This window comes from Bombina bombina, chromosome 7 (assembly GCF_027579735.1).
Source record: "Bombina bombina isolate aBomBom1 chromosome 7, aBomBom1.pri, whole genome shotgun sequence".
Taxonomy (NCBI): Eukaryota; Metazoa; Chordata; class Amphibia; order Anura; family Bombinatoridae; genus Bombina; species Bombina bombina.
The window spans coordinates 578,668,916-578,695,245 of NC_069505.1; the positions used below are offsets into that span (position 1 = coordinate 578,668,916).

Here is a 26,330-nt window from a genome sequence, read left to right on the forward strand (position 1 = left end):
CTGAAAGGATTTCAGAGACATTGTATTCAAAACTTGCGTTTACATGAACGCCGCTCCCTTTTTTTTAATAGATTGTTTTGTTATTTGAAACCACAACCCACTCAAATGGGTTGAGCTTGCAGTGAAATCAGAGCTCCTTATATTACAACTTTCTGTGCACACACATGCTTCTTTATATTATCTCTTGAAAATTAAAATGTTATTGCTTATCTATCTTGCCTCCCACTGGGAGAGTTATTTATTCTGCTGGCTATGTTTACATAACTTTATTATAACCTTCGTTATAGGTAGGGATACCAGAGGCAAAATCAGCTATTTCATATACCAATATAAAGGTAAAGGGACTTTTTGTAAACAATTATTCCCAATGATCCATTTTATAACAGGTAAAATTGATCATTGGGAACAAATAATAGGTAGAAAAATTTAAGGTCCCTTTAATATTTGTGCTTTAAAATGGATTGAAGAAAAGTGTCAAACACCTTTAATATGTAACAAATTCATTCTCTAACACAAAATTCCCCAAATTTTTTTTTTTCCAAGATAAACTTGAAGCAAAACATTTTTTTTTTCTTTCAATAACTGAGAATGGTATGTTTTGTTTATTATACGGTGCAAACATCTCTACCTGTTCTTATGAAAGCTTTGTATTTCTAAATTCCAGTGTAATTGTTGATTCTTGGTTTAATTGATGACTGGTTTATTTTCTGTAATTTTCTTTTGGTTTACACAAATTTTGTTGTAGCCAACTACAATATGTTGTTATAAATAAAGCCAATGTTTAAAGAGACATTAAACACCTTGTACTTGCTACCGTCTTTGTGTGCGGCTTTGTTTCTCATTTGGGACACAATTTAATCAAACGTATAGTATTTTAGTTCCTTCCTTATAGTAGAATAGGTAAATCCCAGGCGCCAATAAATGGCTAAGGTTTAAAGTGTTAAAAATGTTTAATACAGCTCATCATGTAATGTTAAAAATGTAGTTGAAATACAAGGCTAAAAAGCATGGATCCACGCTATACAATAAAAGATATTAATAGTCGAAAATAACAGTATACAATAAAATATAAACAGTAGTGCTACACAGTGACTTGGGGTAATACTCCAAGTGAGCTAAAACTGGGGTGATTACATCAAAGGTTGCAATATAAACAGTGAAAAAATCTTTCAAAAGATAAAAAAATTCAAAAAATCAAGTATCAAAATGTCCAAAGTGAAAAAATGTGTCCTTGAAAAGTCAGTGCAAGAGGTAGTCAGTATGTGAGAAAATTTCCAAAATTTTCAAAAAATTTTTTTTCAAAAAATTTTTTATACCTTGATCCAAAATAAATCCAATGTGATACTCCTCTTTGGTGTGCTTCCAAAAGAAAGGGATAGAAAAAATGTAGAATGTTAGTGTAGATGTGGCCAGCCTGGAGTGGCTGGGGTGGTGAAGGTAAGAGCACACTGAATGACACAGTGCAGACAATTCCAAAAATAAAATAAAAATATTAAAAAATCAGGGGGAAAAAAATGTATAAAACCTGTGGAAAGAAAGATAAAAACAATGTGTAGAATAATCACAATATATTCCTCAAATGAAATAAGGCTTACCAGTGTTGTCTACGCGTTTCGGCCTTCTCTGGGCCTTTATCAAGTCTTGTTTTTATCTTTCTTTCCACAGGTTTTATACATTTTTTTCCCCCTGATTTTTTAATATTTTTATTTTATTTTTGGAATTGTCTGCACTGTGTCATTCAGTGTGCTCTTACCTTCACCACCCCAGCCACTCCAGGCTGGCCACATCTACACTAACATTCTACATTTTTTCTATCCCTTTCTTTTGGAAGCACACCAAAGAGGAGTATCACATTGGATTTATTTTGGATCAAGGTATAAAAAATTTTTTGAAAAAAAATTTTTTGAAAATTTTGGAAATTTTCTCACATACTGACTACCTCTTGCACTGACTTTTCAAGGACACATTTTTTCACTTTGGACATTTTGATACTTGATTTTTTGAATTTTTTTATCTTTTGAAAGATTTTTTCACTGTTTATATTGCAACCTTTGATGTAATCACCCCAGTTTTAGCTCACTTGGAGTATTACCCCAAGTCACTGTGTAGCACTACTGTTTATATTTTATTGTATACTGTTATTTTCGACTATTAATATCTTTTATTGTATAGCGTGGATCCATGCTTTTTAGCCTTGTATTTCAACTACATTTTTAACATTACATGATGAGCTGTATTAAACATTTTTAACACTTTAAACCTTAGCCATTTATTGGCGCCTGGGATTTACCTTCATATTTACTATTTCTCCAGGTGATAACTAGGTATCACCCCCCTAGGCTGATAAGGTTCTAGTAGGCGCTGGGATATTTTCATATTGTTTTCCATTATAGTAGAATAGGACAGGAATCTCCTTCCTTTCTCCCCCCCCCCCTTTTTTTTTTTTTTTTGATTGACATTTTTGTTGGAGAGTGCACCTAGTTTGATTCTATTTTTTTTATTATTATTGTATAATTTTTATTAAGGTTTTAACTTTCAAGGCACATACTACAGACAATAGCTAGTCCAATGTAGTTAGATCAATCTAAAGTAACATTTACAATACCATGTTTAACAGCTCATGAGGAATACATATAAATACATTGTCTGCAAATATAACTATACAACATAAACAAAACCTCTATTTTATCTAGAAAAGCTCTCCCTTAAAGGGATAGTCAACCCAAATTATTTATTTTGTGATTCAGATAGAGCATGCAATTTTAAGCAACTTTTTAATTTTGTCCTATTAATTTTTCTTCATTCTCTTGCTATCTTTATTTGAAAAAGCAGGAATCTAAGCTAAGGAGCCGGACAATTTTTGGTTCAGCACCTGGGTTGCCAATATAATCATACAACTGGTATATACGGGATCTATCAAACCTGATAGGCTACTCTTGGGCCCTATAATAAAGTATCATCATTTACACTATGTAGAATATGTCAGGAGGCTTTTACAACATTGTCGCAAAAATAAAAAACAGTCTGCCAATATTATTATATCAAAGCTAGTGGAGACACCTATCTCCAATCCTCTCAGTGGAGAGATTGTATTCGTACACTTAACAGGTAAAATTACATCTACAGAAGGAGAAATGGTATGAGCTTTATATATCTCAAGTTTTATTCTCCCAAAGATACCATAAAACGTTCTGGTTTACAATAGTCAAGCAAGTCACATTAGATAACTCAGAGTAACTTCTATTTTATTTTTTTTATTGAAAAGTTGAATATATACAAATAAAACTGAAAGTAATTTCTATGCTATTAAAGGGACAGTTCACCCAAAAAAATTCTTCCCTTTAAATTATTCCCAATGATCCTTTTAACCTGCTAGAGTGTATTAAATTGGTTACAAGTAGCTCCTTTACTCCTATTTCAGCATTTGAAATAGCTGATTTAGCCTGTAGTATTGCCACCTACACTGAACAAATTAATACTGGAGTATAAGCTATTGAATAGCCTAAGTATACAAAGCCAGCAGAAGAGATAACACTCTCAGTGGGATTCAGAATAGTTAAGTAATAAAATGATAATTTTCCATTGTTCTCTCTATGTATTGAGCTTTGGTGTTCCAGCCAAATAAAAGATAAGGAAGAAAGTCTGTTTACACAAACTTAGAACATAATGAGATCTGATATCACCTTTAAGTTCAACCCATTGTAATAGGCTGTGGTTTCAAAGCACAAAATCAGCTACTTCATATACACAAATAAGCATGAAAATGGAATTTCTCAAATATTTTATATTCTGCAGTTGGTATAACAAGTAATTTAAAATACATTAATGGAAAATCAATTTTACAGTGTACTGTCCCTTTAACCCCTTATCGACCAACGACGTATGGGGTACGTCCTGCAAAAAAATGCAGTTAATGACCAAGGACGTACCCCATACGTCGTTTGGTCTTTGAAAGCAGTGGAAGCGATCCTGATAGCTTCCAGCTGCTTTCATGTTATTGCAGTGATGCCTCAATATTGAGGCATCCTGCAATAACTGTTTTTAGCCATCCGATGCAGAGAGAGCCACTCTGTTGCCCTCTCTGCATCGGCTATCGATGGCCGTTATCGTTGGTGGGTGGGAGCTCATCCAGGGAGGCGGGTGGGCAGTCATTGGTGGAGGAGGGGGGAGGGATCTTGTGCGGGTGCGCGCGCCTGCACGTGCACGTGAGATCTGTTTCAGCATCAATATGCTGTAGATCTGGAGGGTGGGAGAGAGGACTGGGGAGGGTGGGATTTTAACATCAAAGCATCTGGGAGAGGGTGGGGGGTTGGATGTTGAGGGGGGGGCAGCTACACTACAGAAATAAAGAACATATTTAATAAAATTAAAAAAATTTAAATGCATTATTATTTTTCAAACTGGGTACTGGCAGACAGCTGCCAGTACCCAATATGCTGCACAATAAAGGCAGAGGGGGGGGGGGGGTAAAGAGCTGTTTGGGGGGGGATCAGGGAGGTTGGGGGCTAAAGGGGGTCCTACACAGCAGAAGATTTTTTTTTATTTTTTTTTTTAAAACCTAAAACCCCCCAAAAAACTTTTATTTTAGTACTGGCAGACTTTCTGCCAGTACTTAAGATGGCGGGGACAATTGTCGGGTGGGGGAGGGAAGGGAGCTGTTTGGGAGGGATCAGGGGGTGGGATGTGTCTAGTGGGAGGCTGATCTCTACACTAAAGCTAAAATTAACCCTGCAAGCTCCCTACAAGCTACCTAATTAACTCCTTCACTGCTAGACATAATATACGTGTGATGCGCAGCGGCATTTAGCGACCTTCTAACTACCAAAAAGCAACGCCAAAGCCATATATGTCTGCTATTTCTGAACAAAGGGGATCCCAGAGAAGCATTTACAACAATTTGTGCCATAATTGCACAAGCTGTTTATAAATAATTTCAGTGAGAAACCTAAAATTGTGAAATATTTAAAGTTTTTTTTAATTTGATCGCATTTGGCGGTGAAATGGTGGCATGAAATATACCAAAATGGGCCTAGATCAATACTTGGGGTTGTTTACTACACTACACTAAAGCTAAAATTAACCCTACAAGCTCCCTACATGCTCCCTAATTAACCCCTTCACTGCTGCGCATAATACACGTGTGGTGCGCAGTGGCATTTAGCGGCCTTCTAATTACCAAAAAGCAACGTAAAAGCCATATATGTCTGCTATTTCTGAACAAAGGGGATCCCAGAGAAGCATTTAAAACCATTTGTGCAATAATTGCACAAGCTGTTTGTAAATAATTTCAGTGAGAAACCTAAAGTTTGTGAAAAAATTTGTGCAAAAAAGTGAACTTTTTTTTTTATTTGATCGCATTTGGCGGTGAAATGGTGGCATGAAATATACCAAAATGGGCCTAGATCAATACTTTGGGATGTCTTCTAAAAATATATATATATATACATGTCAAGGGATATTCAGGGATTCCTGAAAGATATCAGTGTCCCAATGTAACTAGCGCTAATTTTGAAAAAAAGTGGTTTGGAAATAGCAAAGTGCTACTTTTATTTAGTGCCCTATAACTTGCAAAAAAAGCAAAGAACATGTAAACATTGGGTATTTCTAAACTCAGGACAAAATTTAGAAACTATTTAGCATGGGTGTTTTTTGGTGGTTGTAGATGTGCAACAGATTTTGGGGGTCAAAGTTTGAAAAAATTGTTTTTTTTCCATTTTTTCCTCTTATTTTATAATTTTTTTTAATAGTAAATTATAAGATATGATGAAAATAATGGTATCTTTAGAAATTCCATTTAATGGCGAGAAAAACGGTATATAATATGTGTGGGTACAGTAAATGAGTAAGAGGAAAATTACAGCTAAACACAAACACCGCAGAAATATAAAAAATAGCCTTGGTCCCAAACGGTCAACAAATGGAAAAGTGCTCTGGTCACTAAGGGGTTAATGACAGCTAAAATAGGCAATTAGACACTACTATTACACTATATGTCATATTGACTTAACTTTTCAATATCAAATACACATTGTCAGACTATCAAAAGTTTGTTGGCAAGTTAGAAGCCTCCACACTATTATATAAACAACTATACACTTTGTGACGACCAGGGTTAACCGACCCTGCACCAGTCATTTATTTGGCACAGAAAGGGTTAACAGATCCTTTCCACTTTACCTAATCTGTCACAGTCTAGCCACTCCAGGCAAGCCCTGTGACGTAGTTCACTGGGTGCAAGAGTTAACAACACTCTCTAGTCTGTCCTAGACTTAGAAATAAAAAGCTCAAACTCCCCAAATAACCTAAAATCGCAGCATAAATGCTACCAGTCTCTTTCAGTAACGTGGTTCAAATATTAGACAAAGGCAAACGCTTAATAAATTAATTTTGATTATGCAAAAAATTATGCACAGTGCATTATTAATAAAAAGATGTTAACAAATATAATTATACACACACAAAACAGTTTTTTAAAATAAAAATTTTTAAACACAAAATGTTATACCTGTGTCTCTAATATCAAATTGCTTCACTCACCCTCTTTCCAGAGATGCCAGGAAACATATCTCTTTTGCAAAAAATATCCACTCCCCTCTTTTTACGACATCAAATCCAGAGTCTTCGGCTGAACTTATACATCAGAAGTTATAAAATGTTATATATCTATTTCATATACACAGAAAGGCAATCCCTTAGTGATGTTGTAGTATTTTGATACCAAACACCATATATTACGTTCTTTAAGTTTCTGAGGCATAATGTCTAATAAAACTATAGTTATTTTCAAGGCTGGTTGTCCTATCAATGACCTCATGTGCCTGGGTAGGGACACTGTGTTTCATCATTCTCTATGCTGAAAGGTTGTGGCAATAAAACTGACCAGTTGGACCATAAAGTTCTCTCTTGTGTATCTTACAAGCTATTTATGAATGTTCTGGTGTATCAAATGGAAAACACATTAATAGTCACCACATTCAAAATAAAATAGTTGTTTGTGGTGCTCTTATCTCACGTGGAAGACTGTTAGCTTTGCGCAGTGGCAGTATTGTAGCCCGTGAGGTTCAACCGAGGCGCGATTATTGCTAATTGAAAACTTTTCCCAATACCCCATCACGATGACTTGAAATATAGTCAGCATTGACAATTTTTGACAGTCTCTCAGGAGGCAAATATTTTCTGAGATATTACCAGTGCAGTGTGCTAATTCAGTAAGGCAGAAGGAGCTAAGGTTTGTTAATTCATGGTTAAAAACATGGTGTAAAAATGAGGGTTTTGACTTTTTAGAGCACTGGGCTGACTTTTCACTTGGGTACAATTTGTACAGTAAGGATGGATTGCATCTGAATGACATGGGTGCATGTGTGTTGGGGGAAAGGATGGTAGCAAGTTTAGAGGATCTTTTAAACTAGGCAAAGGGGGGGGAGGGTCAGTTAGAACACAATAGAATAGAGAGATCAGTCGGAATCTGTCAGTCCTTTGATATCTCAAGGAAGAGATGACTTAAGAAATGTCACATTAGAAAGTATGGAGGAAAGCACACCAAGTATCAGCAGAAAGCACATGAAAATTAAATGTATGACAACAAATGCAAGAAGCATGACAGGTAACATGGGGGAGCTGACACTCTTAGTTGCAGAAGAGGACTATGATGTTATCAGTATAACTGAAACTTGGTGGGATGATTCACATGACTGGGCAGTTAACTTAGAGGGGTATACTTTATTTAGGAGGGGCAGAAATAATAAAAGGGGTGGAGGAATCTACATTTATATTAAACCTAACCTTAAACCTACAATAAGGGAAGATATTTCTGATACAGGTGACAATGTAGAGACCCTGTGGGTGGAAATAAAGAGTGGGGGGGGATCCTAAAAAAATATTACTAGGACCATGCTACAAGCCCCCCAACATTAGTGACCTGGATGAAACTCAACTACTAATACAAATAGGTAAGGCTGTTAATAACAGTGCTGTAATCATGGGAGATTTTAACTACCCTGATATAAACTGGGCCAATTAAACTAGTAATTCAGCTAAGGGGGATAGATTTATAAATGTTTTTAGGGATAACTTCTTGTCACAATTAATAGAGGAGCCAACTAGGAGTAACGCTATATTGGATTTAGTGCTATCAAATAATGCAGATATAATATCAAACATAGAAGTCAAAGAACATTTGGGTAAAAGTGATCATAACATGGTCACATTTGAAATTTCTTTACTTAAGCAGTGTCTTAAAGGTTTAACCAAGACTTTTAATTTTAAGAAAGCAAAATTCAACGATTTAAGGAAATCATTAAATAACATAAATTGGGACAAAGAATTCTCTAATAAAAATACAGAGGATAAATGGATAACATATAAAACTTTGTTAAATAAATATACATATCAACAAATACCATATGGTTAAAAAAATAAAAAATCCAAGCCAATGTGGCTGAATATAAATGTGTTAAGAGAAATTAGGAAAAAACGTAGGGCATTTAAATTATTCAAACAAAATAGTACTGACTAAAAATTCCATATTTATAAGGAATGTAACAAAGCATGCAAAAAAGCAATCAAATTAGCCAATATTTAAAATGAAAAATTAATTGCAAAGGATTCTAAATCTAACCCTAAAAGGTTCTTTAACCCCTTAATGACCACAGCACTTTTCCATTTTCTGTCCGTTTGGGACCAAGGCTATTTTTACATTTCTGCGGTGTTTGTGTTTAGCTGTAATTTTCCTCTTACTCATTTACTGTACCCACACATATTATATACCGTTTTTCTCGCCATTAAATGGACTTTCTAAAGATACCATTATTTTCATCATATCTTATCATTTACTATAAAAAAAAATATAAAATATGAGGAAAAAATTGAAAAAAACACACTTTTTCTAACTATGACCCCCAAAATCTGTTACACATCTACAACTACCAAAAAACACCCATGCTAAATAGTTTCTAAATTTTGTCCTGAGTTTAGAAATACCCAATGTTTACATGTTCTTTGCTTTTTTTGTAAGTTATAGGGCCATAAATACAATTAGCACTTTGCTATTTCCAAACCATTATTTTTCAAAATTAGCGCTAGTTACATTAGAACACTAATATCTTTCAGGAATCTCTGAATATCCATTGACATGTATATATTTTTTTTTAGTAGACATCCCAAAGTATTCATCTAGGCCCATTTTGGTATATTTCATGCCACCATTTCACCGCCAAATGCGATTAAATACAAAAAATCGTTCACTTTTTTACAAATTTTTTCACAAACTTTTGGTTTCTCACTGAAATTATTTACAAACAGCTTGTGTAATTATGGCTTAAATGGTTGTAAATTCTTCTCTGGGATCCCCTTTGTTCAGAAATAGCAGACATATATGGCTTTGGCGTTGCTTTTTAGTAATTAGAAGGCTGCTAAATGCCACTGCGCACTACACGTGTATTATGCCCAGCAGTGAAGGGGTTAATTATGGAGCATGTAGGGAGCCTTTAGGGATAATTTTAGCTTTAGTGTAGTGTAGTAGACAACCCCTAGTATTGATCTAGGCCAATTTTGGTATATTTCATGCCACCATTTCACCGCCAAATGCGATCAAATTAAAAAAAACGTTAAATTTTTCACAATTTTAGGTTTCTCACTGAAATCATTTACAAACAGCTTGTGCAATTATGGCACAAATGGTTGTAAATGCTTCTCTGGGATCCCCTTTGTTCAGAAATAGCAGACATATATGACTTTGGCGTTGCTTTTTGGTAATTAGAAGGCCGCCAAATGCCGCTGCATTTCACACGTGTATTATGGCTAGCAGTGAAGGGGTTAATTATGTAGCTTGTAGGGAGCTTGCAGGGTTAATTTTAGCTTTAGTGTAGAGCTCAGCCTCCCACCTGAAACATGAGACCCCCTGATCCCTCCCAAACAGCTCTCTTCCCTCCCCCACCCCACAATTGTCCCCGCCATCTTAAGTACTGGCAGAAACTCTGCCAGTACTAAAATAAAAGCTATATTTGGGCTTTATTTGTGTTTTTTTAGCATATTCACATATGCTGCTGTGTAGGATCCCCCCTTAGCTCCCAGCCTCACTGATCCCCCACCAAACAGCTCTCTAACCCTCCCCCTCTGCCTTAATGGGCGCCATCTTGGGTACTGGCAGCTGTCTGCCAGTACCCAGTGTAGTAAAAAAAATGTGCCTTTTTATTTTTTTAAATGATCTTTTCTGTAGTGTAGCTTCCCCCCCCCCCCCCAAGATCAACCCCCACCCCTTCCAGGTCCCTTAGCTGTTTATTAACAGCTTTAAAAACTTTATTTTTTTTACTTCTCCCAGTTTATTTTTCTGTAGTGCAGCGGTTCCCTCCCGCTCCCGCCCCGTGCACGCGCCCGCCCGCCGCCCCCCGTGCACGCGCGTGCTCCCGTGCGCGCTCCCGCCCCTCCCGCCCCCGATCCCGCCCCCCTCCACTCCATTCGGCACATCGATGGCCAACCACCCGCCTCCCAGACTTGCTCCCACCCACCAACGATACCGGCCACCGATGTCCGGTGCAGAGAGGGCCACAGAGTGGCTCTCTCTGCATCGGATGGCCAAGGGGGGTTATTGCAGGATGCCTCGATATCGAGGCATCACTGCAATAACCGGAAAGCAGCTGGAAGCGTGCAGGATCGCTTCCAGCTGCTTTCCAGACCAAGGACGTACGCCACACGTCCTCGGTCATTAACTGTCTTTTTTTTGAGGACGTGTGGCGTACGTCCTTGGTCATTAAGGGGTTAAGTACATAAATAGCAAAAAATCTAAGAAAGACAATATAGGTACATTAAAATGCGGGGAGGGTAGCATGATTAACAGTGACAGGGAGAAGGCTGAGAAACTAAACCAGTTTTTTTCTTCAGTATATACAAGAGAGGAACCATTGGATGATACTTTGGAACAAAATAGAACATGCCAGCCCATACCATTAATTGGGTTATGTATAGAGGATATCAGGAACAAATTGGATAATATTAAGGTAAATAAAACTCCAGGCCCAGATGGAATACACCCAAGGGTGTTAAGGGAACTTAACACTGTTATAGACAAACCTCTACTCTTAATTTTTCAAGACTCATTATCCTCAGGCATGGTACCCAAGAATTGGCGTAAAGCTGATGTGGTGCCACTCTTCAAAAATGGAAGTAGGGATGATCCAGGAAGCTATAGACCAGTTAGTCTGACATCAATAGTGGGGAAGATATTTGAAGGGATTATAAAGGATTATATTGATGAGCATATTTGTGTAAACATGATTACGAGTTCTAATCAGCATGGTTTTATGAGAATTAGATCATGTCAAACTAATCTAATTAGATTCTATGAGGAAGTAAGTAAACATATAGATAAAGGGGAATCAGTTGATGTGATATACTTAGATTTTGCAAAAGCATTTGATACAGTGCCACATGAGAGATTAATGCACAAAATTAAGGGACTGGGAATAGCTGAAAATGTTAGTTTGTGGATAAATAACTGGATAAAAGATAGGGAGCAACGAGTAGTAGTAAATCGATCATACTCAGATTGGACAAAGGTAATCAGTGGAGTCCCCCAGGGATCAGTGCTGGGCCCTATTTTTAATATTTTTATAAATGACTTGGAGCTAGGATTAAATAGCGACATCTCTATTTTTGCAGATGATACTAAGTTAAGTAAGGTCATTAGGTCACAGCAGGATGAACTTTCGTTACAAAGGGACCTGCAAATATTTGAAGAATGGGCAGGTAAATGGAAAATGAGATTTAATACGGGAAAATGCAAGGTTCTACATTTTGGAAGTAAAAATAAGCAGGCAACGTATTATTTAAATGGGACAAGACTTAGCCAAACACACGAGGAAAGGGATTTGGGGGTAGTAATAGATAACAATCTAAAGATGGGAGCACAATGCAGGGCAGCAGCTTCAAAGGCTAATAAGATACTAGCATGTATTAAAAGAGGCATTGACTCAAGGGAGGAAAGCATAATTCTGTCACTATATAAAGCCCTGGTAAGACCTCACCTTGAGTATGGAGTGCAGTTCTGGGGACCAATCGCAAAAAAGGATATTGCAGATCTAGAAAAAGTTCAGAGAAGGGCCACAAAGCTAATAAGGGGACTGAGGCACGATTATTGCTAATTGAAAACTTTTCCCAATACCCCGTCATGATGACTTGAAATATAGTCAGCATTGACAATTTTTGACAGTCTCTCAGGAGGCTGATTTTGTTTGTCTAAAACTAGATGTTTTTTCATCAGCACTGGCAGTATCGTAGCCCGTGAGGTTCAACCGAGGCGCGATTATTGCTAATTGAAAACTTTTCCCAATACCCCGTCATGATGACTTGAAATATAGTCAGTATTGACAATTTTTGACAGTCTCTCAGGAGGCTGATTTTGTTTGTCTAAAACTAGATTGTTTTTCATCAGCACTCTTTTTTTCATTTGGAAACTAGTGAACTTTTGTGGCACCTGTATAATTAGCATATTTTTCTCCCACAAACCATTGCAGGATATCTCACCATGCATTTTTAGTCACCACCATCAAAATAAAGTAGTCGTTTGTGGTGCTCTTACCTCACGTGGAAGTCCGTTAGCTTTGCGCAGTGGCAGTATCGTAGCCCGTGAGGCTCAACTGAGGCGCGATTATTGCTAATTGAAAACTTTTCCCAATACCCCGTCATGATGACTTGAAATATAGTCAGTATTGACAATTTTTGACAGTCTCTCAGGAGGCTGATTTTGTTTGTCTAAAACTAGATAGTTTTTCATTTGTAAACTAGTGTCCTTTTGTGACACCTGTATAATTAACATATTTTTCTCCCACAAACCATTCCGGGATATCTCACCATGCATTTTTAGTCACCACCATCAAAATAAAGTAGTCGTTTGTGGTGCTCTTACCTCACGTGGAAGTCCGTTAGCTTTGCGCAGTGGCAGTATCGTAGCCCGTGAGGTTCAACCGAGGCGCGATTATTGCTAATTGAAAACTTTTACCAATACCCCGTCATGATGACTTGAAATATAGTCAGTATTGACAATTTTTGACAGTCTCTCAGGAGGCTGATTTTGTTTGTCTAAAACTAGATTGTTTTTCATCAGCACTCTTTTTTTCGTTTGTAAACTAGTGCACTTTTGTGACACCTGTATAATTAGCATATTTTTCTCCCACAAACCATTGCAGGATATCTCACCATGCATTAGTAGTCACCACCATCAAAATAAAGTAGTCGTTTGTGGTGCTCTTACCTCACGTGGAAGTCTGTTAGCTTTGCGCAGTGGCAGTATCGTAGCCCGTGAGGTTTAACCGAGGCGCGATTATTGCTAATTGTAAACTTTTCCCAATACTCCGTCATAATGATTTGAAATATAGTCAGCATTGACAATTTTTGACAGTCTCTCAGGAGGCTGATTTTGTTTGTCTAAAACTAGATTGTTTTTCATCAGCACTCTTTTTTTCATTTGTAAACTAGTGCACTTTTGTGACACCTGTATAATTAACATATTTTTCTCCCACAAACCATTCCGGGATATCTCACCATGCATTTTTAGTCACCACCATCAAAATAAAGTAGTCGTTTGTGGTGCTCTTACCTCACGTGGAAGTCCGTTAGCTTTGCGCAGTGGCAGTATGGTAGCCCGTGAGGTTTAACCGAGGCGCGATTATTGCTAATTGAAAACTTTTCCCAATACCCTGTCATGATGACTTGAAATATAGTCAGTATTGATATTTTTTGACAGTCTCTCAGGAGGCTGATTTTGTTTGTCTAAAACTAGATTGTTTTTCATCAGCACTCATTTTTTCATTTGGAAACTAGTGCACTTTTGTGGCACCTGTATAATTAGCATATTTTTCTCCCACAAACCATTGCAGGATATCTCACCATGCATTTTTAGTCACCACCATCAAAATAAAGTAGTCGTTTGTGGTGCTCTTACCTCACGTGGAAGTCTGTTAGCTTTGCGCAGTGGCAGTATCGTAGCCCGTGAGGTTCAACCGAGGCGCGATTATTGCTAATTGAAAACTTTTCCCAATACCCCGTCATGATTACTTGAAATATAGTCAGTATTGACAATTTTTGACAGTCTCTCAGGAGGCTGATTTTGTTTGTCTCTAACTAGATTGTTTTTCATCAGCACTCTTCATTTGTAAACTAGTGCACTTTTGTGACACCTGTATAATTAGCATATTTTTCTCCCACAAACCATTGCAGGATATCGCACCATGCATTTTTAGTCACCACCATCAAAATAAAGTAGTCGTTTGTGGTGCTCTTACCTCACGTAGATGTCCGTTAGCTTTGCGCAGTGGCAGTATCGTAGCCCGTGAGGTTCAACCGAGGCGCGATTATTGCTAATTGAAAACTTTTACCAATACCCCGTCATGATGACTTGAAATATAGTCAGTATTGACAATTTTTGACAGTCTCTCAGGAGGCTGATTTTGTTTGTCTAAAACTAGATTGTTTTTCATCAGCACTCGTTTTTTCATTTGTAAACTAGTGCACTTTTGTGACACCTGTATAATTAGCATATTTTTCTCCCACAAACCATTGCAGGATATCGCACCATGCATTTTTAGTCACCACCATCAAAATAAAGTAGTCGTTTGTGGTGCTCTTACCTCAAGTGGAAGTCCGTTAGCTTTGCGCAGTGGCAGTATCGTAGCCCGTGAGGTTTAACCGAGGCGCGATTATTGCTAATTGAAAACTTTTCCCAATACCCCGTCATAATGATTTGAAATTTAGTCAGCATTGACAATTTTTGACAGTCTTTCAGGAGGCTGATTTTGTTTGTCTAAAACTAGATTGTTTTTCATCAGCACTCTTTTTTTCATTTGTAAACTAGTGCACTTTTGTGACACCTGTATAATTAACATATTTTTCTCCCACAAACCATTCCGGGATATCTCACCATGCATTTTTAGTCACCACCATCAAAATAAAGTAGTCGTTTGTGGTGCTCTTACCTCACGTGGAAGTCCGTTAGCTTTGCGCAGTGGCAGTATCGTAGCCTGTGAGGTTCAACCGAGGCGCGATTATTGCTAATTGAAAACTTTTCCCAATACCCCGTCATGATGACTTGAAATATAGTCAGTATTGACAATTTTTGACAGTCTCTCAGGAGGCTGATTTTGTTTGTCTAAAACTAGATTGTTTTTCATCAGCACTCATTTTTTCATTTGGAAACTAGTGCACTTTTGTGGCACCTGTATAATTAGCATATTTTTCTCCCATAAACCATTGCAGGATATAGCACCATGCATTTTTAGTCACCACCATCAAAATAAAGTAGTCGTTTGTGGTGCTCTTACCTCACGTGGAAGACCGTTAGCTTTGCGCAGTGGCAGTATCGTAGCCTGTGAGGTTCAACCGAGGCGCGATTATTGCTAATTGAAAACTTTTCCCAATACCCTGTCATGATGACTTGAAATATAGTCAGTATTGACAATTTTTGACAGTCTCTCAGGAGGCTGATTTTGTTTGTCTAAAACTAGATTGTTTTTCATCAGCACTCATTTTTTCATTTGTAAACTAGTGCACTTTTGTGACACCTGTATAATTAGCATATTTTTCTCCCATAAACCATTGCAGGATATAGCACCATGCATTTTTAGTCACCACCATCAAAATAAAGTAGTCGTTTGTGGTGCTCTTACCTCACGTGGAAGACCGTTAGCTTTGCGCAGTGGCAGTATCGTAGCCTGTGAGGTTCAACCGAGGCGCGATTATTGCTAATTGAAAACTTTTCCCAATACCCTGTCATGATGACTTGAAATATAGTCAGTATTGACAATTTTTGACAGTCTCTCAGGAGGCTGATTTTGTTTGTCTAAAACTAGATTGTTTTTCATCAGCACTCATTTTTTCATTTGTAAACTAGTGCACTTTTGTGACACCTGTATAATTAGCATATTTTTCTCCCACAAACCATTGCAGGATATCTCACCATGCATTAGTAGTCACCACCATCAAAATAAAGTAGTCGTTTGTGGTGCTCTTACCTCACGTGGAAGTCCGTTAGCTTTGCGCAGTGGCAGTATCGTAGCCTGTGAGGTTCAACCGAGGCGCGATTATTGCTAATTGAAAACTTTTACCAATACCCCGTCATGATGACTTGAAATATAGTCAGTATTGACAATTTGTGACAGTCTCTCAGGAGGCTGATTTTGTTTGTCTAAAACTAGATTGTTTTTCATCAGCACTCATTTTTTCATTTGTAAACTAGTGCACTTTTGTGACACCTGTATAATTAGCATATTTTTCTCCCACAAACCATTGCAGGATATCTCACCATGCATTAGTAGTCACCACCATCAAAATAAAGTAGTCGTTTGTGGTGCTCTTACCTCACGTGGAAGTCCGTTAGCTTTGCGCAGTGGCAGTATCGTAGCCCGTGAGGTTCAACCGAGGCGCGATTATTGCTAATTGAAAACTTTTACCAATACCCTGTCATGATGACTTGAAATATAGTCAGTATTGATATTTTTTGACAGTCTCTCAGGAGGCTGATTTTGTTTGTCTAAAACTAGATTGTTTTTCATCAGCACTCATTTTTTCATTTGGAAACTAGTGCACTTTTGTGGCACCTGTATAATTAGCATATTTTTCTCCCACAAACCATTGCAGGATATCTCACCATGCATTTTTAGTCACCACCATCAAAATAAAGTAGTCGTTTGTGGTGCTCTTACCTCACGTGGAAGTCCGTTAGCTTTGCGCAGTGGCAGTATCGTAGCCCGTGAGGTTCAACCGAGGCGCGATTATTGCTAATTGAAAACTTTTCCCAATACCCCGTCATGATGATTTGAAATATAGTCAGTATTGACAATTTTTGACAGTCTCTCAGGAGGCTGATTTTGTTTGTCTAAAACTAGATTGTTTTTCATTTGTAAACTAGTGCACTTTTGTGACACCTGTATAATTAGCATATTTTTCTCCCACAAACCATTGCAAGATATCGCACCATGCATTTTTAGTCACCACCATCAAAATAAAGTAGTCGTTTGTGGTGCTCTTACCTCACGTGGAAGTTCGTTAGCTTTGCGCAGTGGCAGTATCGTAGCCCGTGAGGTTCAACCGAGGCGCGATTATTGCTAATTGAAAACTTTTACCAATACCCCGTCATGATGACTTGAAATATAGTCAGTATTGACAATTTTTGACAGTCTCTCAGGAGGCTGATTTTGTTTGTCTAAAACTAGATTGTTTTTCATCAGCACTCTTTTTTTCATTTGTAAACTAGTGCACTTTTGTGACACCTGTATAATTAGCATATTTTTCTCCCACAAACCATTGCAGGATATCTCACCATGCATTAGTAGTCACCACCATCAAAATAAAGTAGTCGTTTGTGGTGCTCTTACCTCACGTGGATGTCCGTTAGCTTTGCGCAGTGTCAGTATCGTAGCCCGTGAGGTTTAACCGAGGCGCGATTATTGCTAATTGAAAACTTTTCCCAATACCCCGTCATAATGATTTGAAATATAGTCAGCATTGACAATTTTTGACAGTCTCTCAGGAGGCTGATTTTGTTTGTCTAAAACTAGATTGTTTTTCATCAACAATCTTTTTTTCATTTGTAAACTAGTGCACTTTTGTGACACCTGTATAATTAACATATTTTTCTCCCACAAAACATTCCGGGATATCTCACCATGCATTTTTAGTCACCACCATCAAAATAAAGTAGTCGTTTGTGGTGCTCTTACCTCACGTGGAAGTTCGTTAGCTTTGCGCAGTGGCAGTATCGTAGCCCGTGAGGTTCAACCGAGGCGCGATTATTGCTAATTGAAAACTTTTCCCAATACCCTGTCATGATGACTTGAAATATAGTCAGTATTGACAATTTTTGACAGTCTCTCAGGAGGCTGATTTTGTTTGTCTAAAACTAGATTGTTTTTCATCAGCACTCATTTTTTCATTTGGAAACTAGTGCACTTTTGTGGCACCTGTATAATTAGCATATTTTTCTCCCACAAATCATTGCAGGATATCTCACCATGCATTTTTAGTCACCACCATCAAAATAAAGTAGTCGTTTGTGGTGCTCTTATCTCACGTGGAAGTCTGGTAACCCGTGAGGTTTAACCGAGGCGCGATTATTGCTAATTGAAAACTTTTCCCAATACCCTGTCATGATGACTTGAAATATAGTCAGTTTTGACATTTTTTTTACAGTCTCTCAGGAGGCTGATTTTGTTTGTCTAAAACTAGATTGTTTTTCATCAGCACTCATTTTTTCATTTGGAAACTAGTGCACTTTCGTGGCACCTGTATAATTAGCATATTTTTCTCCCACAAATCATTGCAGGATATCTCACCATGCATTTTTAGTCACCACCATCAAAATAAAGTAGTCGTTTGTGGTGCTCTTACCTCGCGTGGAAGTCCGTTAGCTTTGCGCAGTGGCAGTATCGTAGCCCGTGAGGTTCAACCGAGGCGCGATTATTGCTAATTGAAAACTTTTCCCAATACCCCGTCATGATGACTTGAAATATAGTCAGTATTGACAATTTTTGACAGTCTCTCAGGAGGCTGATTTTGTTTGTCTAAAACTAGATTGTTTTTCATTAGCACTCATTTTTTCATTTGGAAACTAGTGCACTTTTGTGGCACCTGTATAATTAGCATATTTTTCTCCCAGAAACCATTGCAGGATATCTCACCCTGCATTTTTAGTCACCACCATCAAAATAAAGTAGTCGTTTGTGGTGCTCTTACCTCACGTGGAAGTCTGTTAGCTTTGCGCAGTGGCAGTTTCGTAGTCCATGATTTTCAACTGAGGCGCGATTATTGCTAATTGAAAACTTTTCCCAATACCCTGTCATGATGACTTGAAATATAGTCAGTATATCTCACCATGCATTAGTAGTCACCACAATCAAAATAAAATAGTCTTTTGTGGTGCTCTTATCTCACGTGGAAGTCTGATAGCTTTGCGCAGTGGCAGTATGGTAGCCCGTGAGGTTTAACCGAGGCGCGATTATTGCTAATTGAAAACTTTTCCCAATACCCCGTCATGATGAATTGAAATATAGTCAGTATTGACAATTTTTGACAGTCTCTCAGGAGGCTGATTTTGTTTGTCTAAAACTAGATTGTTTTTCATCAGCACTCATTTTTTCATTTGGAAACTAGTGAACTTTTGTGGCACCTGTATAATTAGCATATTTTTCTCCCACAAATCATTGCAGGATATCTCACCATGCATTTTTAGTCACCACCATCAAAATAAAGTAGTCGTTTGTGGTGCTCTTATCTCACGTGGAAGTCTGATAGCTTTGCGCAGTGGCAGTACGGTAGCCCGTGAGGTTTAACCGAGGCGCGGTTATTGCTAATTGAAAACTTTTCCCAATACCCCTGTCATGATGACTTGAAATATAGTCAGTATTGACATTTTTTGACAGTCTCTCAGGAGGCTGATTTTGTTTGTCTAAAACTAGATTGTTTTTCATCAGCACTCATTTTTTCATTTGGAAACTAGTGCACTTTCGTGGCACCTGTATAATTAGCATATTTTTCTCCCACAAATCATTGCAGGATATCTCACCATGCATTTTTAGTCACCACCATCAAAATAAAGTAGTCGTTTGTGGTGCTCTTACCTCACGTGGAAGTCCGTTAGCTTTGCGCAGTGGCAGTATCGTAGCCCGTGAAGTTCAACCGAGGCGCGATTATTGCTAATTGAAAACTTTTACCAATACCCCGTCATGATGACTTGAAATATAGTCAGTATTGACAATTTTTGACAGTCTCTCAGGAGGCTGATTTTGTTTGTCTAAAACTAGATTGTTTTTCATCAGCACTCTTTTTTTCATTTGTAAACTAGTGCACTTTTGTGACACCTGTATAATTAGCATATTTTTCTCCCACAAACCATTGCAGGATATCTCACCATGCATTAGTAGTCACCACCATCAAAATAAAGTAGTCGTTTGTGGTGCTCTTACCTCACGTGGAAGTCCGTTAGCTTTGCGCAGTGGCAGTATCGTAGCCCGTGAGGTTTAACCGAGGCGCGATTATTGCTAATTGAAAACTTTTCCCAATACCCCGTCATAATGATTTGAAATATAGTCAGCATTGACAATTTTTGACAGTCTCTCAGGAGGCTGATTTTGTTTGTCTAAAACTAGATTGTTTTTCATCAGCACTCTTTTTTTCATTTGTAAACTAGTGCACTTTTGTGACACCTGTATAATTAACATATTTTTCTCCCACAAACCATTCTGGGATATCTCACCATGCATTTTTAGTTACCACCATCAAAATAAAGTAGTCTTTTGTGGTGCTCTTACCTCACGTGGAAGTCCGTTAGCTTTGCGCAGTGGCAGTATCGTAGCCCGTGAGGTTCAACCGAGGCGCGATTATTGCTAATTGAAAACTTTTCCCAATACCCCGTCATGATGACTTGAAATATAGTCAGTATTGACAATTTTTGACAGTCTCTCAGGAGGCTGATTTTGTTTGTCTAAAACTAGATTGTTTTTCATCAGCACTCATTTTTTCATTTGGAAACTAGTGCACTTTCGTGGCACCTGTATAATTAGCATATTTTTCTCCCACAAATCATTGCAGGATATCTCACCATGCATTTTTAGTCACCACCATCAAAATAAAGTAGTCGTTTGTGGTGCTCTTACCTCGCGTGGAAGTCCGTTAGCTTTGCGCAGTGGCAGTATCGTAGCCCGTGAGGTTCAACCGAGGCGCGATTATTGCTAATTGAAAACTTTTACCAATACCCCGTCATAATGATTTGAAATATAGTCAGCATTGACAATTTTTGACAGTCTCTCAGGAGGCTGATTTTGTTTGTCTAAAACTAGATTGTTTTTCATCAGCACTCTTTTTTTCATTTGTAAACTAGTGCACTTTTGTGACACCTGTATAATTAACATATTTTTCTCCCACAAACCATTCCGGGATATCTCACCATGCATTTTTAGTCACCACCATCAAAATAAAGTAGTCGTTTGTGGTGATCTTACCTCACGTGGAAGTCCATTAGCTTTGCGCAGTGGTAGTATCGTAGCCCGTGAGGTTCGACCGAGGCGCGATTATTGCTAATTGAAAACTTTTCCCAATACCCCGTCATGATGACTTGAAATATAGTCAGTATTGACAATTTTTGACAGTCTCTCAGGAGGCTGATTTTGTTTGTCTAAAACTAGGTTGTTTTTCATCAGCACTCATTTTTTCATTTGGAAACTAGTGCACTTTTGTGGCACCTGTATAATTAGCATATTTTTCTCCTACAAATCATTGCAGGATATCTCACCATGCATTTTTAGTCACCACCATCAAAATAAAGTAGTTGTTTGTGGTGCTCTTATCTCACGTGGAAGTCTGATAGCTTTGCGCAGTGGCAGTATGGTAGCCCGTGAGGTTTAACCGAGGCGCGATTATTGCTAATTGAAAACTTTTCCCAATACCCTGTCATGATGACTTGAAATATAGTCAGTTTTGACATTTTTTTGACAGTCTCTCAGGAGGCTGATTTTGTTTGTCTAAAACTAGATTGTTTTTCATCAGCACTCATTTTTTCATTTGGAAACTAGTGCACTTTCGTGGCACCTGTATAATTAGCATATTTTTCTCCCACAAATCATTGCAGGATATCTCACCATGCATTTTTAGTCACCACCATCAAAATAAAGTAGTCGTTTGTGGTGCTCTTACCTCGCGTGGAAGTCCGTTAGCTTTGCGCAGTGGCAGTATCGTAGCCCGTGAGGTTCAACCGAGGCGCGATTATTGCTAATTGAAAACTTTTACCAATACCCCGTCATAATGATTTGAAATATAGTCAGCATTGACAATTTTTGACAGTCTCTCAGGAGGCTGATTTTGTTTGTCTAAAACTAGATTGTTTTTCATCAGCACTCTTTTTTTCATTTGTAAACTAGTGCACTTTTGTGACACCTGTATAATTAGCATATTTTTCTCCCACAAACCATTCCGGGATATCTCACCATGCATTTTTAGTCACCACCATCAAAATAAAGTAGTCGTTTGTGGTGCTCTTACCTCACGTGGAAGTCCGTTAGCTTTGCGCAGTGGCAGTATCGTAGCCCGTGAGGTTCAACCGAGGCGCGATTATTGCTAATTGAAAACTTTTCCCAATACCCCGTCATGATGACTTGAAATATAGTCAGTATTGACAATTTTTGACAGTCTCTCAGGAGGCTGATTTTGTTTGTCTAAAATTAGATTGTTTTTCATCAGCACTCATTTTTTCATTTGGAAACTAGTGCACTTTTGTGGCACCTGTATAATTAGCATATTTTTCTCCCACAAATCATTGCAGGATATCTCACCATGCATTAGTAGTCACCACCATCAAAATAAAGTAGTCGTTTGTGGTGCTCTTACCTCACGTGGAAGTCCGTTAGCTTTGCGCAGTGGCAGTATCGTAGCCCGTGAGGTTTAACCGAGGCGCGATTATTGCTTATTGAAAACTTTTCCCAATACCCCGTCATGATGAATTGAAATATAGTCAGTATTGACAATTTTTGACAGTCTCTCAGGAGGCTGATTTTGTTTGTCTAAAATTAGATTGTTTTTCATCAGCACTCATTTTTTCATTTGGAAACTAGTGCACTTTTGTGGCACCTGTATAATTAGCATATTTTTCTCCCACAAATCATTGCAGGATATCTCACCATGCATTAGTAGTCACCACCATCAAAATAAAGTAGTCTTTTGTGGTGCTCTTATCTCACGTGGAAGTCTGATAGCTTTGCGCAGTGGCAGTATGGTAGCCCGTGAGGTTTAACCGAGGCGCGATTATTGCTAATTGAAAACTTTTCCTAATACCCCGTCATGATGAATTGATATATAGTCAGTATTGACAATTTTTGACAGTCTCTCAGGAGGCTGATTTTGTTTGTCTAAAACTAGATTGTTTTTCATCAGCTTTCATTTGGAAACTAGTGCACTTTCGTGGCACCTGTATAATTAGCATATTTTTCTCCCACAAATCATTGCAGGATATCTCACCATGCATTTTTAGTCACCACCATCAAAATAAAGTAGTCGTTTGTGGTGCTCTTACCTCACGTGGAAGTCCGTTAGCTTTGTGCAGTGGCAGTATCGTAGCCCGTGAGGTTTAACCGAGGCGCGATTATTGCTAATTGAAAACTTTTCCCAATACCCCGTCATAATGATTTGAAATATAGTCAGCATTGACAATTTTTGACAGTCTCTCAGGAGGCTGATTTTGTTTGTCTAAAACTAGATTGTTTTTCATCAGCACTCTTTTTTTCATTTGTAAACTAGTGCACTTTTGTGACACCTGTATAATTAACATATTTTTCTCCCACAAACCATTCCGGGATATCTCACCATGCATTTTTAGTCACCACCATCAAAATAAAGTAGTCGTTTGTGGTGCTCTTACCTCACGTGGAAGTCCATTAGCTTTGCGCAGTGGTAATATCGTAGTCCGTGAGGTTCAACCGAGGCGCGATTATTGCTAATTGAAAACTTTTCCCAATACCCCGTCATGATGACTTGAAATATAGTCAGTATTGACAATTTTTGACAGTCTCTCAGGAGGCTGATTTTGTTTGTCTAAAACTAGATTGTTTTTCATCAGCACTCATTTTTTCATTTGGAAACTAGTGCACTTTTGTGGCACCTGTATAATTAGCATATTTTTCTCCCACAAATCATTGCAGGATATCTCACCATGCATTTTTAGTCACCACCATCAAAATAAAGTAGTCGTTTGTGGTGCTCTTATCTCACGTGGAAGTCTGATAGCTTTGCGCAGTGGCAGTATGGTAGCCCGTGAGGTTTAACTGAGGCGCGATTATTGCTAATTGAAAACTTTTCCCAATACCCTGTCATGATGACTTGAAATATAGTCAGTATTGACATTTTTTTGACAGTCTCTCAGGAGGCTGATTTTGTTTGTCTAAAACTAGATTGTTTTTCATCAGCACTCATTTTTTCATTTGGAAACTAGTGCACTTTCGTGGCACCTGTATAATTAGCATATTTTTCTCCCACAAATCATTGCAGGATATCTCACCATGCATTTTTAGTCACCACCATCAAAATAAAGTAGTCGTTTGTGGTGCTCTTACCTCGCGTGGAAGTCCGTTAGCTTTGCGCAGTGGCAGTATCGTAGCCCGTGAGGTTCAACCGAGGCGCGATTATTGCTAATTGAAAACTTTTACCAATACCCCGTCATAATGATTTGAAATATAGTCAGCATTGACAATTTTTGACAGTCTCTCAGGAGGCTGATTTTGTTTGTCTAAAACTAGATTGTTTTTCATCAACAATCTTTTTTTCATTTGTAAACTAGTGCACTTTTGTGACACCTGTATAATTAACATATTTTTCTCCCACAAAACATTCCGGGATATCTCACCATGCATTTTTAGTCACCACCATCAAAATAAAGTAGTCGTTTGTGGTGCTCTTACCTCACGTGGAAGTTCATTAGCTTTGCGCAGTGGCAGTATCGTAGCCCATGAGGTTCAACCGAGGCGCGATTATTGCTAATTGAAAACTTTTCCCAATACCCCGTCATGATGACTTGAAATATAGTCAGTATTGACAATTTTTGACAGTCTCTCAGGAGGCTGATTTTGTTTGTCTAAAACTAGATTGTTTTTCATCAGCACTCATTTTTTCATTTGGAAACTAGTGCACTTTTGTGGCACCTGTACAATTAGCATATTTTTCTCCCACAAATCATTGCAGGATATCTCACCATGCATTTTTAGTCACCACCATCAAAATAAAGTAGTCGTTTGTGGTGCTCTTATCTCACGTGGAAGTCTGATAGCTTTGCGCAGTGGCAGTATGGTAACCCGTGAGGTTTAACCGAGGCGCGATTATTGCTAATTGAAAACTTTTCCCAATACCCTGTCATGATGACTTGAAATATAGTCAGTTTTGACATTTTTTTGACAGTCTCTCAGGAGGCTGATTTTGTTTGTCTAAAACTAGATTGTTTTTCATCAGCACTCTTTTTTTCATTTGTAAACTAGTGCACTTTTGTGACACCTGTATAATTAGCATATTTTTCTCCGACAAACCATTCCGGGATATCTCACCATGCATTTTTAGTCACCACCATCAAAATAAAGTAGTCGTTTGTGGTGCTCTTACCTCACGTGGAAGTCCGTTAGCTTTGCGCAGTGGCAGTATCGTAGCCCGTGAGGTTCAACCGAGGCGCGATTATTGCTAATTGAAAACTTTTCCCAATACCCCGTCATGATGATTTGAAATATAGTCAGTATTGACAATTTTTGACAGTCTCTCAGGAGGCTGATTTTGTTTGTCTAAAACTAGATTGTTTTTCATCAGCACTCATTTTTTCATTTGGAAACTAGTGCACTTTTGTGGCACCTGTATAATTAGCATATTTTTCTCCCACAAATCATTGCAGGATATCTCACCATGCATTTTTAGTCACCACCATCAAAATAAAGTAGTCGTTTGTGGTGCTCTTACCTCACATGGAAGTCCGTTAGCTTTGCGCAGTGGCAGTATCGTAGCCCGTGAGGTTCAACCGAGGCGCGATTATTGCTAATTGAAAACTTTTCCCAATACCCCGTCATGATGACTTGAAATATAGTCAGTATTGACAATTTTTGACAGTCTCTCAGGAGGCTGATTTTGTTTGTCTAAAACTAGATTGTTTTTCATCAGCACTCTTCTTTTCATTTGGAAACTAGTGCACTTTTGTGGCACCTGTATAATTAGCATATTTTTCTCCCACAAATCATTGCAGGATATCTCACCATGCATTTTTAGTCACCACCATCAAAATAAAGTAGTCGTTTGTGGTGCTCTTACCTCACGTGGAAGTCCGTTAGCTTTGCGCAGTGGTAGTATCGTAGCCCGTGAGGTTCAACCGAGGCGCGATTATTGCTAATTGAAAACTTTTCCCAATACCCCGTCATGATGACTTGAAATATAGTCAGTATTGACAATTTTTGACAGTCTCTCAGGAGGCTGATTTTGTTTGTCTAAAACTAGATTGTTTTTCATCAGCACTCATTTTTTCATTTGGAAACTAGTGCACTTTTGTGGCACCTGTATAATTAGCATATTTTTCTCCCAGAAACCATTGCAGGATATCTCACCATGCATTTTTAGTCACCACCATCAAAATAAAGTAGTCGTTTGTGGTGCTCTTACCTCACATGGAAGTCTGTTAGCTTTGCGCAGTGGCAGTTTCGTAGTCCATGATTTTCAACTGAGGCGCGATTATTGCTAATTGAAAACTTTTCCCAATACCCTGTCATGATGACTTGAAATATAGTCAGTATATCTAACCATGCATTAGTAGTCACCACAATCAAAATAAAATAGTC

At 38.1% G+C, this 26,330-nt stretch overlaps 42 non-coding genes and 2 pseudogenes across 42 annotated transcripts; all 44 read left to right on the forward strand.

Annotated features, from left to right (window-relative positions):
• Positions 1–7,025: 7,025 nt before the first annotated feature.
• LOC128637027 (U4 spliceosomal RNA) lies at positions 7,026–7,166 on the forward strand. The gene has a single exon (XR_008398916.1). It is a non-coding gene; the product is annotated as a U4 spliceosomal RNA (small nuclear RNA).
• Positions 7,167–12,082: 4,916 nt separating this feature from the next.
• On the forward strand, positions 12,083–12,217 carry LOC128637082 (U4 spliceosomal RNA). Its single transcript, XR_008398964.1, has one exon. It is a non-coding gene; the product is annotated as a U4 spliceosomal RNA (small nuclear RNA).
• A 30-nt stretch (positions 12,218–12,247) lies between these two features.
• On the forward strand, positions 12,248–12,388 carry LOC128637042 (U4 spliceosomal RNA). The gene has a single exon (XR_008398931.1). It is a non-coding gene; the product is annotated as a U4 spliceosomal RNA (small nuclear RNA).
• A 204-nt stretch (positions 12,389–12,592) lies between these two features.
• On the forward strand, positions 12,593–12,733 carry LOC128637014 (U4 spliceosomal RNA). Its single transcript, XR_008398903.1, has one exon. It is a non-coding gene; the product is annotated as a U4 spliceosomal RNA (small nuclear RNA).
• Positions 12,734–12,919: 186 nt separating this feature from the next.
• On the forward strand, positions 12,920–13,060 carry LOC128636927 (U4 spliceosomal RNA). The gene has a single exon (XR_008398827.1). It is a non-coding gene; the product is annotated as a U4 spliceosomal RNA (small nuclear RNA).
• A 204-nt stretch (positions 13,061–13,264) lies between these two features.
• LOC128637018 (U4 spliceosomal RNA) lies at positions 13,265–13,405 on the forward strand. The gene has a single exon (XR_008398907.1). It is a non-coding gene; the product is annotated as a U4 spliceosomal RNA (small nuclear RNA).
• A 204-nt stretch (positions 13,406–13,609) lies between these two features.
• LOC128637054 (U4 spliceosomal RNA) lies at positions 13,610–13,750 on the forward strand. The gene has a single exon (XR_008398942.1). It is a non-coding gene; the product is annotated as a U4 spliceosomal RNA (small nuclear RNA).
• Positions 13,751–13,954: 204 nt separating this feature from the next.
• Positions 13,955–14,095, forward strand: LOC128636994 (U4 spliceosomal RNA). Its single transcript, XR_008398884.1, has one exon. It is a non-coding gene; the product is annotated as a U4 spliceosomal RNA (small nuclear RNA).
• A 199-nt stretch (positions 14,096–14,294) lies between these two features.
• LOC128636928 (U4 spliceosomal RNA) lies at positions 14,295–14,435 on the forward strand. Its single transcript, XR_008398828.1, has one exon. It is a non-coding gene; the product is annotated as a U4 spliceosomal RNA (small nuclear RNA).
• Positions 14,436–14,639: 204 nt separating this feature from the next.
• On the forward strand, positions 14,640–14,780 carry LOC128637004 (U4 spliceosomal RNA). Its single transcript, XR_008398893.1, has one exon. It is a non-coding gene; the product is annotated as a U4 spliceosomal RNA (small nuclear RNA).
• A 204-nt stretch (positions 14,781–14,984) lies between these two features.
• Positions 14,985–15,125, forward strand: LOC128636870 (U4 spliceosomal RNA). The gene has a single exon (XR_008398778.1). It is a non-coding gene; the product is annotated as a U4 spliceosomal RNA (small nuclear RNA).
• A 204-nt stretch (positions 15,126–15,329) lies between these two features.
• On the forward strand, positions 15,330–15,470 carry LOC128636952 (U4 spliceosomal RNA). The gene has a single exon (XR_008398848.1). It is a non-coding gene; the product is annotated as a U4 spliceosomal RNA (small nuclear RNA).
• Positions 15,471–15,674: 204 nt separating this feature from the next.
• LOC128636953 (U4 spliceosomal RNA) lies at positions 15,675–15,815 on the forward strand. Its single transcript, XR_008398849.1, has one exon. It is a non-coding gene; the product is annotated as a U4 spliceosomal RNA (small nuclear RNA).
• A 204-nt stretch (positions 15,816–16,019) lies between these two features.
• Positions 16,020–16,160, forward strand: LOC128636992 (U4 spliceosomal RNA). Its single transcript, XR_008398882.1, has one exon. It is a non-coding gene; the product is annotated as a U4 spliceosomal RNA (small nuclear RNA).
• A 204-nt stretch (positions 16,161–16,364) lies between these two features.
• LOC128637040 (U4 spliceosomal RNA) lies at positions 16,365–16,505 on the forward strand. The gene has a single exon (XR_008398929.1). It is a non-coding gene; the product is annotated as a U4 spliceosomal RNA (small nuclear RNA).
• A 204-nt stretch (positions 16,506–16,709) lies between these two features.
• LOC128636975 (U4 spliceosomal RNA) lies at positions 16,710–16,850 on the forward strand. The gene has a single exon (XR_008398867.1). It is a non-coding gene; the product is annotated as a U4 spliceosomal RNA (small nuclear RNA).
• Positions 16,851–17,036: 186 nt separating this feature from the next.
• LOC128636929 (U4 spliceosomal RNA) lies at positions 17,037–17,177 on the forward strand. The gene has a single exon (XR_008398829.1). It is a non-coding gene; the product is annotated as a U4 spliceosomal RNA (small nuclear RNA).
• Positions 17,178–17,381: 204 nt separating this feature from the next.
• LOC128637016 (U4 spliceosomal RNA) lies at positions 17,382–17,522 on the forward strand. The gene has a single exon (XR_008398905.1). It is a non-coding gene; the product is annotated as a U4 spliceosomal RNA (small nuclear RNA).
• A 204-nt stretch (positions 17,523–17,726) lies between these two features.
• Positions 17,727–17,867, forward strand: LOC128636967 (U4 spliceosomal RNA). Its single transcript, XR_008398860.1, has one exon. It is a non-coding gene; the product is annotated as a U4 spliceosomal RNA (small nuclear RNA).
• A 179-nt stretch (positions 17,868–18,046) lies between these two features.
• LOC128637080 (U4 spliceosomal RNA) lies at positions 18,047–18,189 on the forward strand. The gene has a single exon (XR_008398963.1). It is a non-coding gene; the product is annotated as a U4 spliceosomal RNA (small nuclear RNA).
• A 204-nt stretch (positions 18,190–18,393) lies between these two features.
• Positions 18,394–18,534, forward strand: LOC128636881 (U4 spliceosomal RNA). Its single transcript, XR_008398788.1, has one exon. It is a non-coding gene; the product is annotated as a U4 spliceosomal RNA (small nuclear RNA).
• A 204-nt stretch (positions 18,535–18,738) lies between these two features.
• LOC128637093 (uncharacterized) lies at positions 18,739–18,870 on the forward strand (annotated as a pseudogene).
• Positions 18,871–18,931: 61 nt separating this feature from the next.
• Positions 18,932–19,072, forward strand: LOC128637036 (U4 spliceosomal RNA). Its single transcript, XR_008398924.1, has one exon. It is a non-coding gene; the product is annotated as a U4 spliceosomal RNA (small nuclear RNA).
• A 204-nt stretch (positions 19,073–19,276) lies between these two features.
• On the forward strand, positions 19,277–19,418 carry LOC128637049 (U4 spliceosomal RNA). The gene has a single exon (XR_008398937.1). It is a non-coding gene; the product is annotated as a U4 spliceosomal RNA (small nuclear RNA).
• Positions 19,419–19,622: 204 nt separating this feature from the next.
• LOC128637010 (U4 spliceosomal RNA) lies at positions 19,623–19,763 on the forward strand. The gene has a single exon (XR_008398899.1). It is a non-coding gene; the product is annotated as a U4 spliceosomal RNA (small nuclear RNA).
• A 204-nt stretch (positions 19,764–19,967) lies between these two features.
• LOC128636980 (U4 spliceosomal RNA) lies at positions 19,968–20,108 on the forward strand. Its single transcript, XR_008398871.1, has one exon. It is a non-coding gene; the product is annotated as a U4 spliceosomal RNA (small nuclear RNA).
• Positions 20,109–20,312: 204 nt separating this feature from the next.
• Positions 20,313–20,453, forward strand: LOC128636883 (U4 spliceosomal RNA). Its single transcript, XR_008398789.1, has one exon. It is a non-coding gene; the product is annotated as a U4 spliceosomal RNA (small nuclear RNA).
• A 204-nt stretch (positions 20,454–20,657) lies between these two features.
• LOC128636999 (U4 spliceosomal RNA) lies at positions 20,658–20,798 on the forward strand. The gene has a single exon (XR_008398889.1). It is a non-coding gene; the product is annotated as a U4 spliceosomal RNA (small nuclear RNA).
• Positions 20,799–21,002: 204 nt separating this feature from the next.
• Positions 21,003–21,143, forward strand: LOC128636962 (U4 spliceosomal RNA). The gene has a single exon (XR_008398856.1). It is a non-coding gene; the product is annotated as a U4 spliceosomal RNA (small nuclear RNA).
• Positions 21,144–21,347: 204 nt separating this feature from the next.
• LOC128637068 (U4 spliceosomal RNA) lies at positions 21,348–21,489 on the forward strand. Its single transcript, XR_008398956.1, has one exon. It is a non-coding gene; the product is annotated as a U4 spliceosomal RNA (small nuclear RNA).
• Positions 21,490–21,693: 204 nt separating this feature from the next.
• LOC128637000 (U4 spliceosomal RNA) lies at positions 21,694–21,834 on the forward strand. The gene has a single exon (XR_008398890.1). It is a non-coding gene; the product is annotated as a U4 spliceosomal RNA (small nuclear RNA).
• Positions 21,835–22,038: 204 nt separating this feature from the next.
• Positions 22,039–22,179, forward strand: LOC128636884 (U4 spliceosomal RNA). Its single transcript, XR_008398790.1, has one exon. It is a non-coding gene; the product is annotated as a U4 spliceosomal RNA (small nuclear RNA).
• Positions 22,180–22,383: 204 nt separating this feature from the next.
• LOC128637012 (U4 spliceosomal RNA) lies at positions 22,384–22,524 on the forward strand. The gene has a single exon (XR_008398901.1). It is a non-coding gene; the product is annotated as a U4 spliceosomal RNA (small nuclear RNA).
• A 204-nt stretch (positions 22,525–22,728) lies between these two features.
• Positions 22,729–22,869, forward strand: LOC128637034 (U4 spliceosomal RNA). Its single transcript, XR_008398922.1, has one exon. It is a non-coding gene; the product is annotated as a U4 spliceosomal RNA (small nuclear RNA).
• A 196-nt stretch (positions 22,870–23,065) lies between these two features.
• Positions 23,066–23,206, forward strand: LOC128636961 (U4 spliceosomal RNA). Its single transcript, XR_008398855.1, has one exon. It is a non-coding gene; the product is annotated as a U4 spliceosomal RNA (small nuclear RNA).
• A 204-nt stretch (positions 23,207–23,410) lies between these two features.
• LOC128636984 (U4 spliceosomal RNA) lies at positions 23,411–23,551 on the forward strand. The gene has a single exon (XR_008398875.1). It is a non-coding gene; the product is annotated as a U4 spliceosomal RNA (small nuclear RNA).
• Positions 23,552–23,755: 204 nt separating this feature from the next.
• Positions 23,756–23,897, forward strand: LOC128637069 (U4 spliceosomal RNA). Its single transcript, XR_008398957.1, has one exon. It is a non-coding gene; the product is annotated as a U4 spliceosomal RNA (small nuclear RNA).
• Positions 23,898–24,101: 204 nt separating this feature from the next.
• LOC128637002 (U4 spliceosomal RNA) lies at positions 24,102–24,242 on the forward strand. The gene has a single exon (XR_008398891.1). It is a non-coding gene; the product is annotated as a U4 spliceosomal RNA (small nuclear RNA).
• A 204-nt stretch (positions 24,243–24,446) lies between these two features.
• LOC128636917 (U4 spliceosomal RNA) lies at positions 24,447–24,587 on the forward strand. The gene has a single exon (XR_008398818.1). It is a non-coding gene; the product is annotated as a U4 spliceosomal RNA (small nuclear RNA).
• A 204-nt stretch (positions 24,588–24,791) lies between these two features.
• On the forward strand, positions 24,792–24,933 carry LOC128637073 (U4 spliceosomal RNA). The gene has a single exon (XR_008398960.1). It is a non-coding gene; the product is annotated as a U4 spliceosomal RNA (small nuclear RNA).
• A 204-nt stretch (positions 24,934–25,137) lies between these two features.
• On the forward strand, positions 25,138–25,278 carry LOC128636976 (U4 spliceosomal RNA). Its single transcript, XR_008398868.1, has one exon. It is a non-coding gene; the product is annotated as a U4 spliceosomal RNA (small nuclear RNA).
• Positions 25,279–25,482: 204 nt separating this feature from the next.
• Positions 25,483–25,623, forward strand: LOC128636885 (U4 spliceosomal RNA). Its single transcript, XR_008398791.1, has one exon. It is a non-coding gene; the product is annotated as a U4 spliceosomal RNA (small nuclear RNA).
• Positions 25,624–25,827: 204 nt separating this feature from the next.
• Positions 25,828–25,968, forward strand: LOC128636932 (U4 spliceosomal RNA). The gene has a single exon (XR_008398830.1). It is a non-coding gene; the product is annotated as a U4 spliceosomal RNA (small nuclear RNA).
• A 204-nt stretch (positions 25,969–26,172) lies between these two features.
• LOC128637091 (uncharacterized) lies at positions 26,173–26,304 on the forward strand (annotated as a pseudogene).
• Positions 26,305–26,330: the final 26 nt, after the last annotated feature.